The sequence below is a fragment of the Aedes albopictus genome, unplaced genomic scaffold, assembly GCF_035046485.1.
Source record: "Aedes albopictus strain Foshan unplaced genomic scaffold, AalbF5 HiC_scaffold_132, whole genome shotgun sequence".
Classification (NCBI taxonomy): Eukaryota; Metazoa; Arthropoda; class Insecta; order Diptera; family Culicidae; genus Aedes; species Aedes albopictus.
The window spans coordinates 25,345-37,422 of NW_026916724.1; the positions used below are offsets into that span (position 1 = coordinate 25,345).

General features: G+C 41.6%; 1 protein-coding gene across 1 annotated transcript in view; it reads right to left on the reverse strand.

Moving 5' to 3' along the window:
- LOC115269090 (FAST kinase domain-containing protein 2, mitochondrial-like) overlaps nucleotides 1-12,078 on the reverse strand; it is a 29,542-nt gene that overhangs the window by 4,230 nt on the left and 13,234 nt on the right. The window lies entirely within an intron of this gene.

The window sequence follows — 12,078 nt, forward strand, 5'->3', positions numbered from 1 at the left end:
TCTCGAAAATGGCTAGATTTATCAGCATTACAGTCCCACCAGTTTTTCTTTTAAAAATCATAGTAAACTGAATGTTCATGAAACTTTTTGTTCATACTTCAATGGTAAATACCAATTCTAACGCTATGCTGATGGATTCACTTTGTGTTTTAATTACACTTTTCCGTAGAAAAGGAAACAAGGCTGAAACTTAAAATGCGTTTTTCTCAGTTTGCTGTTTCGAACATGGGACAACTATGCTGCACACGGCAGAGCAGGTCCAAGTAAAATGTAAGATTCAGAAAGACGAAGCAGGCAAGAACTTTAGTCTAAATTTGCAGTTTTTTGATATTTTAAGATTTTTATGCAATTAAGTATCATTTTCTATTTTATATGACTCATTTTGGTATCATAATGACCCTTTTTTGCATGCAACTCAAATGAGTTGTATAATGAAAAAATCATTGCTCAAAATTTTGTATGGAACTTGTTGCAAAACTCAATTTTTTCAGCACTATTAATCGTACCTTTTGTGATTTTGTTGTTTTAATGTAACAACATAGATAACCTGAGTAAAAACACCGCTAGCCATGATGGTCTCCAATAGCGGAAGGTCCGAAAGAGCTTGAAACTATTGAGAAATCATCATGTCTACAGGTCGTAAGCCCTGATAAAGTGTGGAACGTTTTGATGGCTGTGATCCCTGACCATCATGTCAAAACCCAGGGATACCCAAGTGACCATACTGTTAGGGTGTAGGGGTTGCATGTGTGAGGCGCATATATTGACAGGCATTGCTATGGACCGTTAGGGCTGAGTAGGGTCGAAGAATGGATCTACGATTGCTGAATTATACTGAAAAACTCGTGATTCAGCAGTGGTGGCACCGCTTTCCGCTTTTGTTCGGCCTTGGTGGTTTGTGTGGGGTGGTGCGTGTCGGTGTGTGTGTGCTTTGTGCGTGTGGTGCTTACGGCTTCAGCAGGGTGGTTACTTGGGTAGTGTGGGATAATTGGGTTTGGGACTGAGGGGGTCGTCGTTGATAAGGCCGACATCATTGAGTGCTCAGTGTTGGCGGTTGTATTGGTGACGATTTCTTCAGCCTTAAGATCTCATTTATACCACGCACAGATTTTTGGGAAGAGGGAGTACTTTGTAATGCAAGAGAGGGACTTAAACTCTGCGTTACGGGTTGGGCGAGGTCATGCAGATAGACTCAACCCAGGTGACCGTGCGGCTCGGACAGTGATGCATGAATGAGTGCGGTGTGGGTGAGGTGCGCTGCCCTGTGGGTACAGTTGAGTCCGGGTTGGAGTGGAAAGAGACCCTTCTCTACTCTAGGTCGGGTTCGGTTGTACGGGCGTGGTAGTGTTTGTCTTATTTGTGCCGTGTTGTGCGTGATTTGCGGCTCGAGCTGTGTGGTTACTTGGGAAGTATTGTGCTCTGTAATCTAGATTTTGGTTTTAAGGTGAAGCTAAGGCTGGGCTGTGCCTCGGATTTGTTGGGCGCAGGTCGGGAGAGCTGGTGGCAGTTTGTGCTGGGGGGTTTACTCGATTGGTTATTCACTGATGGTGGCCAGTCGATCGACTTATCGGCGCTGCCTGTCATTTGGTTCTTGGGGTTTGTGCTCTCGAGGTTCGGGGCGTTGCTTCGTTGTATCTTCGCTTTAATACTAATATTCCTTGTTTGATTTAACTGACTGTTTTCTACAGGCGTTTAACTCATTCTATTTCATAGATTGCCAAATTTAAGGGTAATGGTTCAATAGGGTGTTAGCTATCAGAATGGATTAGAACGAGTTGGCGCCTACAATACACCAACACTGACACACACACTCCAATACTTACACGCACACATGCACCTACAACTAGCTGTAAAAGACCAGTGGGCGGGACAATGGTGCCTACCCAACAGTTGTAGGTGGGGTGTTTGGCTTAGCTACATGACTTGGTCCGGCAAGCCCATAAACATCAATTGGTAGACGTATTGCCTAGTGAAAAGACAACGCAGATGGGCGAAAGCCAGGGGATGCGTTGATAATAGCAGAATAGCAGAATAGCAGAACTTCACGCAACTGTTTACTAATGCTGCTGGGCCGGAGGATATGAGCGGCCCACCTTGTATTTCTATTACATTTCACCAGACGAACTACACTTGAAGACGACAACGAGTGAGGAGGCCAAACCGATAAATGGATGATTGATAGTGATGACCAACGATCGCATCAACCCACCGTTGAGGACATCATGCTGGAATCGTCGCCCATGTCACATGAGTATCCTAACAAATTTTAATGACCCTCTCTTTCCCACGGTTGCTCCGGAGCTACATTGATTCATTAAAGACAAGCCAGTTTAATATTACACAATGGCATGTGAACATAAATAATTAAATAGCAACAACAATTGAATTCTCAACAATTAAGAACGGTAACGGTAGAATCTTCCATGAACAATGAAACTAAGTTTACTATCAATTAATCTGCTTTAAAGCTAATTTCAATTAGATTGACTCAAATTTACACCAAGAATAGCAATCTTTGTTCAATCAATAATCATACCAGTCGTGGGAAGGAAAAGGGTAAACTAACTAACATTAATCAGCCTTCTTTTACAGCCGCAAGAGATCATCCACAATCGAGCTAGTTCCCCTAACTCTCACTTCCTCCTTCCATCGGTAGTAATATTAATAATTGCGAGAATTCACATATCTTGTCCGTCCCATAGTTTCACATAACTGATTAGTGGATGACCTCTTGGCGAACCGCATCTGCTGTTTCTAATCCGGCATTAATTAACTACGTCACAATTCGCTAATTTAATTCTTTTTACAATTACAAGTTGGCTAACGAGCGTTTTAGCGGAATTAGATAATAACTACTAGACAATTCAACTTAAGGGTGTTCTGGCAGCACTGCCAACGAGTGGTCACGTTTTTATTCGCGTCGCGAGTTTTGGTCCGGAATTAGTGTTTTTTATAGTTGATTTGGCGTGAACGACGGTTTAAGTGATTAATTAAATAACGAGCCAGTGAATAGGAAATTTAAATCATACTTCTATGCGATGATTGGGGCTTTTTTTTGCGTTTTTTCCCCGCGAAGGAAACGAGCTTGGCAAGGGGGCCATAACTTTTCATCACCCGCACAGTTCACATCTAACGCGGAGCATTTGGTGGTGGTAGTGCGATCAAGAGTGCAGAAAAAGAAAAAAAAAAAAGAAAAAAAAAAAAAAAAAGTGATGAGTGAGGTTGTTGGTGAATAGCCATATAATTAAAAGTAATAATTGTTCGATGTGGTTATGACGGGAAAAAATGAAATTGAGAAGAGAGAAGAGGGGGAAAAAAAATAATATCAATAAAAAGGTCAGATCGGAATCAATGGGAATGCAACGATGCAGTGATGGTCGACGGGTGCCGAATGCCTAAGAGGAAATGAGCAGTTTGTCTACGTTGTGGAGGCCGCACTCTGGATTTGGAGAACCCATATATCCGGTGAGTTTGTTCCTGTATTTTCCACTTAAGTTGCTCAGTTAAACTTAAGTGGACTGTGAGCTGTATTTTGGGTTTTTTGTGACAAATGGCAACCCTGCATATTTGCCCAGAGCGGTTTGTTGGGAGAGACGAAGACGAATGTATTTGGGGGGTGGGGTTGGGGAAAGCGGTATTGTCTACCAATGGCTTTCTCTCTCACTTTAGATATGCACTTGTATATGTTCACGAGAGTGACAGAGCCGAGTGCACCAATGGACGGAAGGGAGTTGGTACCGCTGTCGGACTGACTCTCAGCAGACTCTACTCAGCGGTGATTAACCGAGATACGTCGCACCGATTTCCTTTTTCTTTCTTTCTTCTTGTCTTTGTCTTACGTGAGTTTTCATTTAGAATAATGCGAATTACTTGTAGTCTGTGTACTGGCCTATGTTTTTGATCATTTCATCAAAAAAAAAAACCCCAAAGAATTGAACAAGTATCATCTAAGTGGCGTTAGATGGGAGTCGGTCTCACTGTGGTGTCGGAATTCGCTGACCGAGAGAGCTATCAGCTGGTCGTGCACTCCAGGACGGAGGGGAGGCGATTGGTAAATGAGTGTGTGAAGCGGCAATGTAGTGGTACCAGCCGTCCTATTCGTGTACTTTATGCGCTCTCTGCAGGTATGGCTGCAGGTTGCGGCGCAGCAACATGCCAGCAATATAAAAAGGTTCACCCATAAGCTACGTAAAGGGTTAGTGTTGATTTAGGGCGGTATCTGGAGAAGCCTGACATGCGGGAATATTAGCATTTTTCTACATGTATTTTGCAAGGAGGAAAGAGGGAATCAAGATAGGTCAGCCCTTAGTTTGTCAGACAGGTTTCTGATCGGGTAGTGTCGGAGGGAGGGAATGAGTTTCAAGGGCCTCTTTAAAAAGTACTTCTGATTGAAAAACACGTTAGTGGTTCGGGAAGTGTTTTGCCAACTATTCAGTATTTTAAAATGGAGCACTTTTATGAACGTGCCTTGGACATTGCGCGCAATTGTGAGTGATGTGTTTTTGACGTGCAAAAAAAACGATAATGGGACTGAAACACGTGATTTGGGACCACAAATACATGTAGGGCCGAGTGGCGGATGAATCTGAATGTGTTAATAGCAGCCTCCTGTCACGCGGCCATGTTTTTGAGGTCAGCATCAAAATCCAGGAACGATAATTGACTGTGGCTGAATCATATCAATAATAATTTTAAATTTTATGGAAACTTTCTCCCCGTGAAGAAGACGAGCTGGTACTATTACGACTTCATTGTGAAATAAATAGTTGCGAAATTAAAAGTCATGTTTTGCCTTAACTAACAGTTTTAAAAGGTGAAAACAATTTCTGCTGTGAAAAATGTTTCGCCGTTTTGAATTATTGCTCCTGGAATTATGTTTGTTTACAAACTTTGCGCTGTCATGGGGAACCAACCGCCCGAGCCGCCGCTATTGTGTTCAACGAGGCGGCTGAAAGTGGGAACCAAAGATGTTGGCTCGTTATTTTCCTGTGGGGTAGTATTGCGGTGACAGGAGGCTGGTTAATAGGTGTTTGTGGAAAATATTGGCTACACACACACTGGCCATGATTTGTGGCGGGACACCTTGTGCACATGCGAGTATGCGAGTGAGTATAGAGCTTGCTGACGTTTATTCACCTTTCTCTTTCAAGCGTGGGGGCGGAATAGGATTTGTTGTCATCAGAAAAGGTTTCCCGATGAAAACAAATCCTATCCCGCCTGTATGCTTGAGGGAGAGTGGTGGATAAACGTCAGCAAGCTCTATGGAGTGAGCGGACATCATTATGAATGAGAGTTCCCCCGAACGGGATGGTGTTTGGGAACGTTTACAAATCACGAACACGAAAATAGCTTGATAGAGGGTGAGGAGGGTCGCCGCGCCTTGTGTGTACTTGGGACCTGCTGGATGTATCTGGTAGCTCAATCCGGCGGCAGATACTTTGATATGTTTGCGTAGTAGAAGTAGTGTGCGTGGCATCGGAGAGATTACACAATCTCAATTTGCTCAAGCCACACTTCTCAAACTTACTAGCCCTCAACTCGTTGGTTGATCGCCGTTCGGTACGGACGTATTTTGAGCGGAAAACCGGAAAGCGCGAGAACGCTAGAACGTGGTCGTTTATTTGCAAATCGGAATGTCATAGTGGTGACAGAAGGAAAGTGAAAATAAAATACAGTGAAATTTAAAAAGAAATAGTGAGGAGAAGCGGAGCGAAATTGCAGTGCAAGGAGGTAGAGGTGGTGGCTGTATTAGCAGCAGTGGTGTGGTGATTGATGGTGGTGGAAGCTACAGCACCGGCGTGCTGAGAGATTCTGGTGACAATAGTGTGGTGAAGGCAGCCGCTGCGAGTGCGAGCGCGCAGTAGTAGTGGTGTGTTGCGTGGCTCGGTTACAGCGAAAGCAACGTCGTCGGATGTAAGGTGAGTGCAGGGACGTATTCAGGACTCATTAAAATCTCACTGTTCTGTACGGATTACAAATTTTAAAAAATAAACGATTTCTGATTGTTACTATTGATATTTTTTATTATTATCATTACCATTCATTTGATTATTATTATCTATCTTAACATAAATATAATTATTACTATTATTAATATTATTATAGAGTTTTGGCACTTCTCAGCAAAAATTGCTGGAAACTTTCACTTACCCCGGGCAATCGGATTATTATTATTATTATTATTTTATCATTATTATTATTATTATTATTATTATTATTATTATTATTATTATTATTATTATTATTATTATTATTATTATTATTATTATTATTATATTGTTAATAATAACTATAACAATCATAACAATTGTTATTATTATTACATTATTATTGTTATCATTATTATTATTATTATTATTATTATCATTATCATATAACTATTATTGATATTACTATTGCTGTTACTATTATTACTATTGTTATTATTATTCCTATAAGAATTATTATTGGCATTATTATTACTATTAGTGTTATTGTTATTATCACATATTATTATTATTATAACTGTTATCATCTTTATAAGATTTTGGTTCTAAGAAACTCAAATAAGATAAGTACAAATTGAGCAGTATGGATCACAGAAAAAATGTTGACCTAACGGGGATGAACAAACGAATTGAAGTAGAAGAAATAGCGGGAGACGGAGGATGTTTGTTCGGGGCACTATTGCACCAATTATTTGGTTTCAATACGTTCGGTGATGCTTACCAAGATGCAATCAAAGATTGCAGAAGGTTGGTGGTCATGCACATGAGGAGAAAACTAGGTCAGTACGCAGTATACCTGTATCCTGAAGGAATACTAATGGGAGAGCAATGCTCTAAACAAATTGAGCAGGCTCTCAACGAAATCGAGCGAGGACAACGTTGGGGAGGAGAGGAATCTATTCTTGCTATGACCGAATTATTCAGCATACAAATCGTTGTGGTACACAACCTCGCTATTTATCGATACGGAAATAGCGAGGCGAGCCGTTCGGAACAATGCTGGCTGTACTATCATGACTTTGGAGACTTCTCTGGACGAAGTTCAACAGCAAACCATTACGACAGCATTGTCAAATGCACGGACGAGGACGGAACCATGGAGTATGAATGGTCCACGGCCAGAAATCTTTGGAGGACTGAAGTGAAACATCTGGTGGCTAGAGATGGGAGAAAATACAATGCGATGTTTTTCGAAGGATGCCCGGATTCGCCGCTCCTACCAATTTGCCATCAATTGCGGGACAGAATGTCTTCACCATTGGGGTTAAACGAAAAACTGCTCAAATGTGAAGTGGATCAGTTCTGTGCTAGAAATAGCGAATGGTTGCAGGACGCCGCGCGCCCCCCAGGGCTGGAAGGAATGAGCCTGTCAACATGGGAACTTGTTTTGGCTGGAGCCAACGTTTTGGGCAAAAGGATCACAGTCACAAATAAAGAATGCGAGAGACTGGTAGAAGTGGTTCCAGATATGCAACAGAGAGCCAACCTGACACAGAACTTAATCCTGTATTTTGATGCAGAGAGGCAGCGGATAGGAAGCATTACCTGTACAAGGAAACGGCAGAGAGGATGGTCTGGGGCAGAAAGTAATGAGGACAATCAACGCTCGATAAGGAACTCGTCGACAAACACACCACCGATTACGGAAACAGAGACAGAAGAGTCTGAGGAACACATCAATGTCGCCTCATGGAATGTTAGAGGATGCTGCAGAGCTGAAAAGAGAGACAAGATTGATGCGATCCTTGTGGAGAAAAACATTCACGTTGCACTGCTTCAAGAGGTGAACACGGATTGTGAGTCGGCCATTACAGATAACTACAAGTGGCACATACATAAAAATCCTGGGAATAAGCAGCGAGGACTGGCAGCTTTAGTACGTAAAGCATCAGGAATTATTATAAACAATGTCGAACGGGTAAGCGACAACATCATGAAGCTCACAGTCGTTTTCGGGAGGAGTAATGTGAGGAAGCATTTCTCTATCATTAACGTCCACGCTCCAAATAAAGGTATTGCAAGATTCCTAGGAGATTTAGGAACAACTTTTCTAAACAATAATAACAAAAACAGAGTTATTATGTGTGGAGACTTTAACGCCCAGCTCGGAAAGGACACGGTCGATATAGAGAAAAAGTTGATTGGACCTTTCGTGGGACATGAAGTTGCGAATGAAAATGGCACACAGCTCAAATTTTTCATGAGGACTCACAACCTGGTAGCAAGGAACACGATGGCGCACCCTTCGCTGCTTACCACATGGTTCACCAAGAACAACTCTTCACAAATTGACCACGTTTTAACCACATGTGGTTCAAAAGTTTTTGTGAAAAAACTGAGAGGACATCGAGTCAATGGAGTACTAAGTGACCACAAACTCTTGACTTTCAAAACACTGGTTCGAGATCATATCGCGGAAGACATCAAAAACAAAGAGAGAAGACGAAATAAACAAACATTGGAAGAGTCATTTGGATGGGATGTAAAACTCTTACAGGAAGAAGACTTCAAGAAGAAGTACCAGGAGAAGCTATCGGAGACAACGGTCGATGTCGAGGACCCATCCATCACTACGTCGGAAGCATGGGAGTCACTGGCTGCGAAGCTGCGTTCCGGTGCAAAGGTGGCGATAAATAAGCTGGCAAAAATCCCCAGCTCACCCAATCGTAGACGTGCTCTGGCTAATCTAAAAAAAGCGATATTCTGGAAGAAACGAAACCCTCTCAGCACTCGCCGATCAAAGGAATTTATTGAAGCACAAGATAATTATAGAAAAGTCCATCATGACAGAGAAGAGAAGGAGGAGTTTGAATTCTTCAAAAATCTTCAACAATATAAACCTGGGGAAAGAATTAGACGAACGTATAAGTACCTGAAGCAGAATAAAAAGAGGCGAACCTACAAGAAACCCATGGATATATCTTTGGCTCAATTTCAAGAGGATGAAGGCGAGGATCTATTGCCAGTGCTGATTGAGGAGCCGCTGAGTGATACAGACGACGCACAAGACCCGGATACGTTCTTCATAGAAACCATAATAAAAGGCTGCAAGAACGGAAAAGTTGCCGGTGAGGACGGTATTCAAATTGAGCTGCTCAAATACGCCGATGGCTCGACAATCGAGGAGTTCAAAAAGCTGCTCAAAAGAGTGTGGAGAGAAAACGATATCCCAGACGGATGGCGTAAAACTCTGTGTGTTCCAATTCCTAAAAAGAAAAACGCAAAGGTAGCTAATGATTTTCGGAAAATTACATTGGCTAGCGCGGCGTATAAAGTCTACGCGAGCTGGCTGCTCGGGCACCTAATTCAGCAGACGACACCTATAGGGAACCACCAAGCCGGTTTTCTGAATGAGAGGTCAACGGTCGACCATATATTTACGGCACGGCGGATCATGGAGGAGAAATGGAACGCTGGAGATAATCTGGTTGTTATGTCTCTGGACATAGAAAAAGCGTTCGACAGTATCAGCTTAAAAGCACTCGCGTCGGTGTTAGAGTCAAAAGGAGCCTCGAGAAAATTAGCTAACAGAGTAATCAACTGCTTGATAGAGGAGAAACAACAAATTTTCTGGAAAGGACAGAAAACAGCTCCGAAAATGAGAAGGAAAGGCGTGAAACAAGGATGCCCTTTGTCTCCGTATATTTTCGACCTGATGATGGAGGAGGTTTTGCTTGAAGTGGAGAGCGAACTAGGAGGGTTCCTGAAACTTAACCAGGAAGGCAGAATTAAGTTCCCGATCATTCTGGTATATGCAGATGATATATTAATAATTGCAAGAACAGTAGAGGAGTTGGAGAAGATACTTCCTGTTCTAAAGAAGCACCTGGACAAAGTCAACTTGAACTTGAACGATGCAAAGTGTCAGGTGCTTGTGCGCTCCCCGGGAGGGGAATCGCCAGCTGAGGTTAAGATTGATGGGATCGTCTATAAAACCGTCAAAACGATCTACCACCTTGGAGTTCCGATTACAGAAAGGCTTCATAGGCCTCTGACAACCCGGAAGAGATCGAAAGACGCCGTATGTGCATCGAAAGCAATATTGGAGTTTGTCAAGGAACGTAAACCCTCATTGAAATTAGGGAAAGTAATATACGAGACGATTGTATCACCAACCATAGCTTATGGAACTCAAGCAATGGTTCTAACTAAAAGATCCAGAAACTCTTTGCGGCGATACGAGAAACAGATATTCGGTCAAATCAAAGGACTCTGCGATACGGACGGACAATCATCAAGCCCAAGCTCCCCAAGATCAATTACAAAATGGATCAGAATCTTGCAGCTGCGGTATTGGGGCCACATCATCAGAAGGCCGGAGAACCACCTTCTAAAACTAGCAGCGGAATACAGATTACCGTATCGTAAACGCGGAAGGCCTTCTTTCACATGGTGGGACACCATAGCACAGAGTCTTTGGAGATTCGATAATATATCGGTGGATGAATGGTATGAGTTAGCTGGAGATAAAGAAAAATTTAACAAAAAAATAGAAGACCTATATAACGTTCCTGAGTCTGCATCAGAGGATGAGGAAAACAACTCTTGAAAAAGGTAATTGCAGTCATTGCCACACGTACACGAAATGGAACATGAACGCATACATAAATACGCACAAGCAAACACCTTCACAGACACGCTCTCACACACACACACACACACACACACACACACACACACACACACATACCCACACACACACACACACACACACACACACACACACACACACACACACACACACACACACACACACACACACACACACACACACACACACACACACGCACACACACACACATACACATACCCACGAACACACACATACACACAACACACACACACACACACACACACCACTTTGGATTACTGTAATCATCTGTCAACTGTCAACTGTCAATTTGGTCGTCTTGTTCTTCGATAGCGAAACATCTTTCAACCAACGAGTTCACCATTCCATAAATGTTCACTTACAAATTTACAGCAACACAATCCATACACATATTCACAATCATATTGTCACATACGTAAACAGCCTCAACACAACCATTTGTGAAAACATACACACACGCACAACTACACATAAACGCGCACACACTTACACACACACACACACACACACACACACACACACACACACACACACACACACACACACAAAATGATAGAAGCAAACATATGATGCACATTTCAGCCAATAAAATAACTTTTGCAAAATAAGTAATAAGTAGGTAATAACCCAAGGAAAATTTCAGTATTTTTTTTTTTTACTCAATGTGCATCTAGATGTGAGGGAGGATGGGTGGATGCTTCTATCATTTGAAACAAGAAAAAAACACATGCAAGCACGTACTATACAAACATAATTCACATACACACCTTAGAATACTCTTTTCAAAACAACATTCAGTTCATACACACAAACTACGAACACAAACATATAAAATGATAGAAGCAAACATTTAATGCGCATTTCAGTCAAAACAAATAAAAGTAGTAAAATTCTTCTTAGCGCATTTAGATGTGAGGGAGGATGGGTGGATGCTTCTATCATTTCAATTGAATTTGATGAGTTTAGTTAATACTTTTTAATTTACTATATAACAACATATCAATATTTTAATTGTAAATCCGAAACGTTTCTAGATGTAATTTTTTTTTTTTTTTTTTTTTTTTTTTTTTTTTTTTTTTTTTTTTTCAATATACTGCTAATTAACATTTTATTTCAGCAGGATTCAGGTAAATTCATCGAATAATAAAAAAAAAATATTGAAAAATATGTAACTAGGGCGAGCGTAGCACTGATATGTATTTTATTCGACGTGCAATGTTAATATTATTTTATATTTCAGATTATCAACCGAACAATCTAGTAATTCAACCAAATACGATCAAGACGACAAGGAAACAAGGATGATTCGAGCAGACAACTGATTCGAAGAAGGCTAACAATGGTGTGCCTGAACGTTGACCAAGAATATCCTTTGCAGTTTACCCTTCCACTAACAACACCCAAATTCCCGTGACACCTAGGCCTGAGAGATCGTAGAGTTGTCTACATTTTTCATAGGTGTCCAAAACTAACCATCCT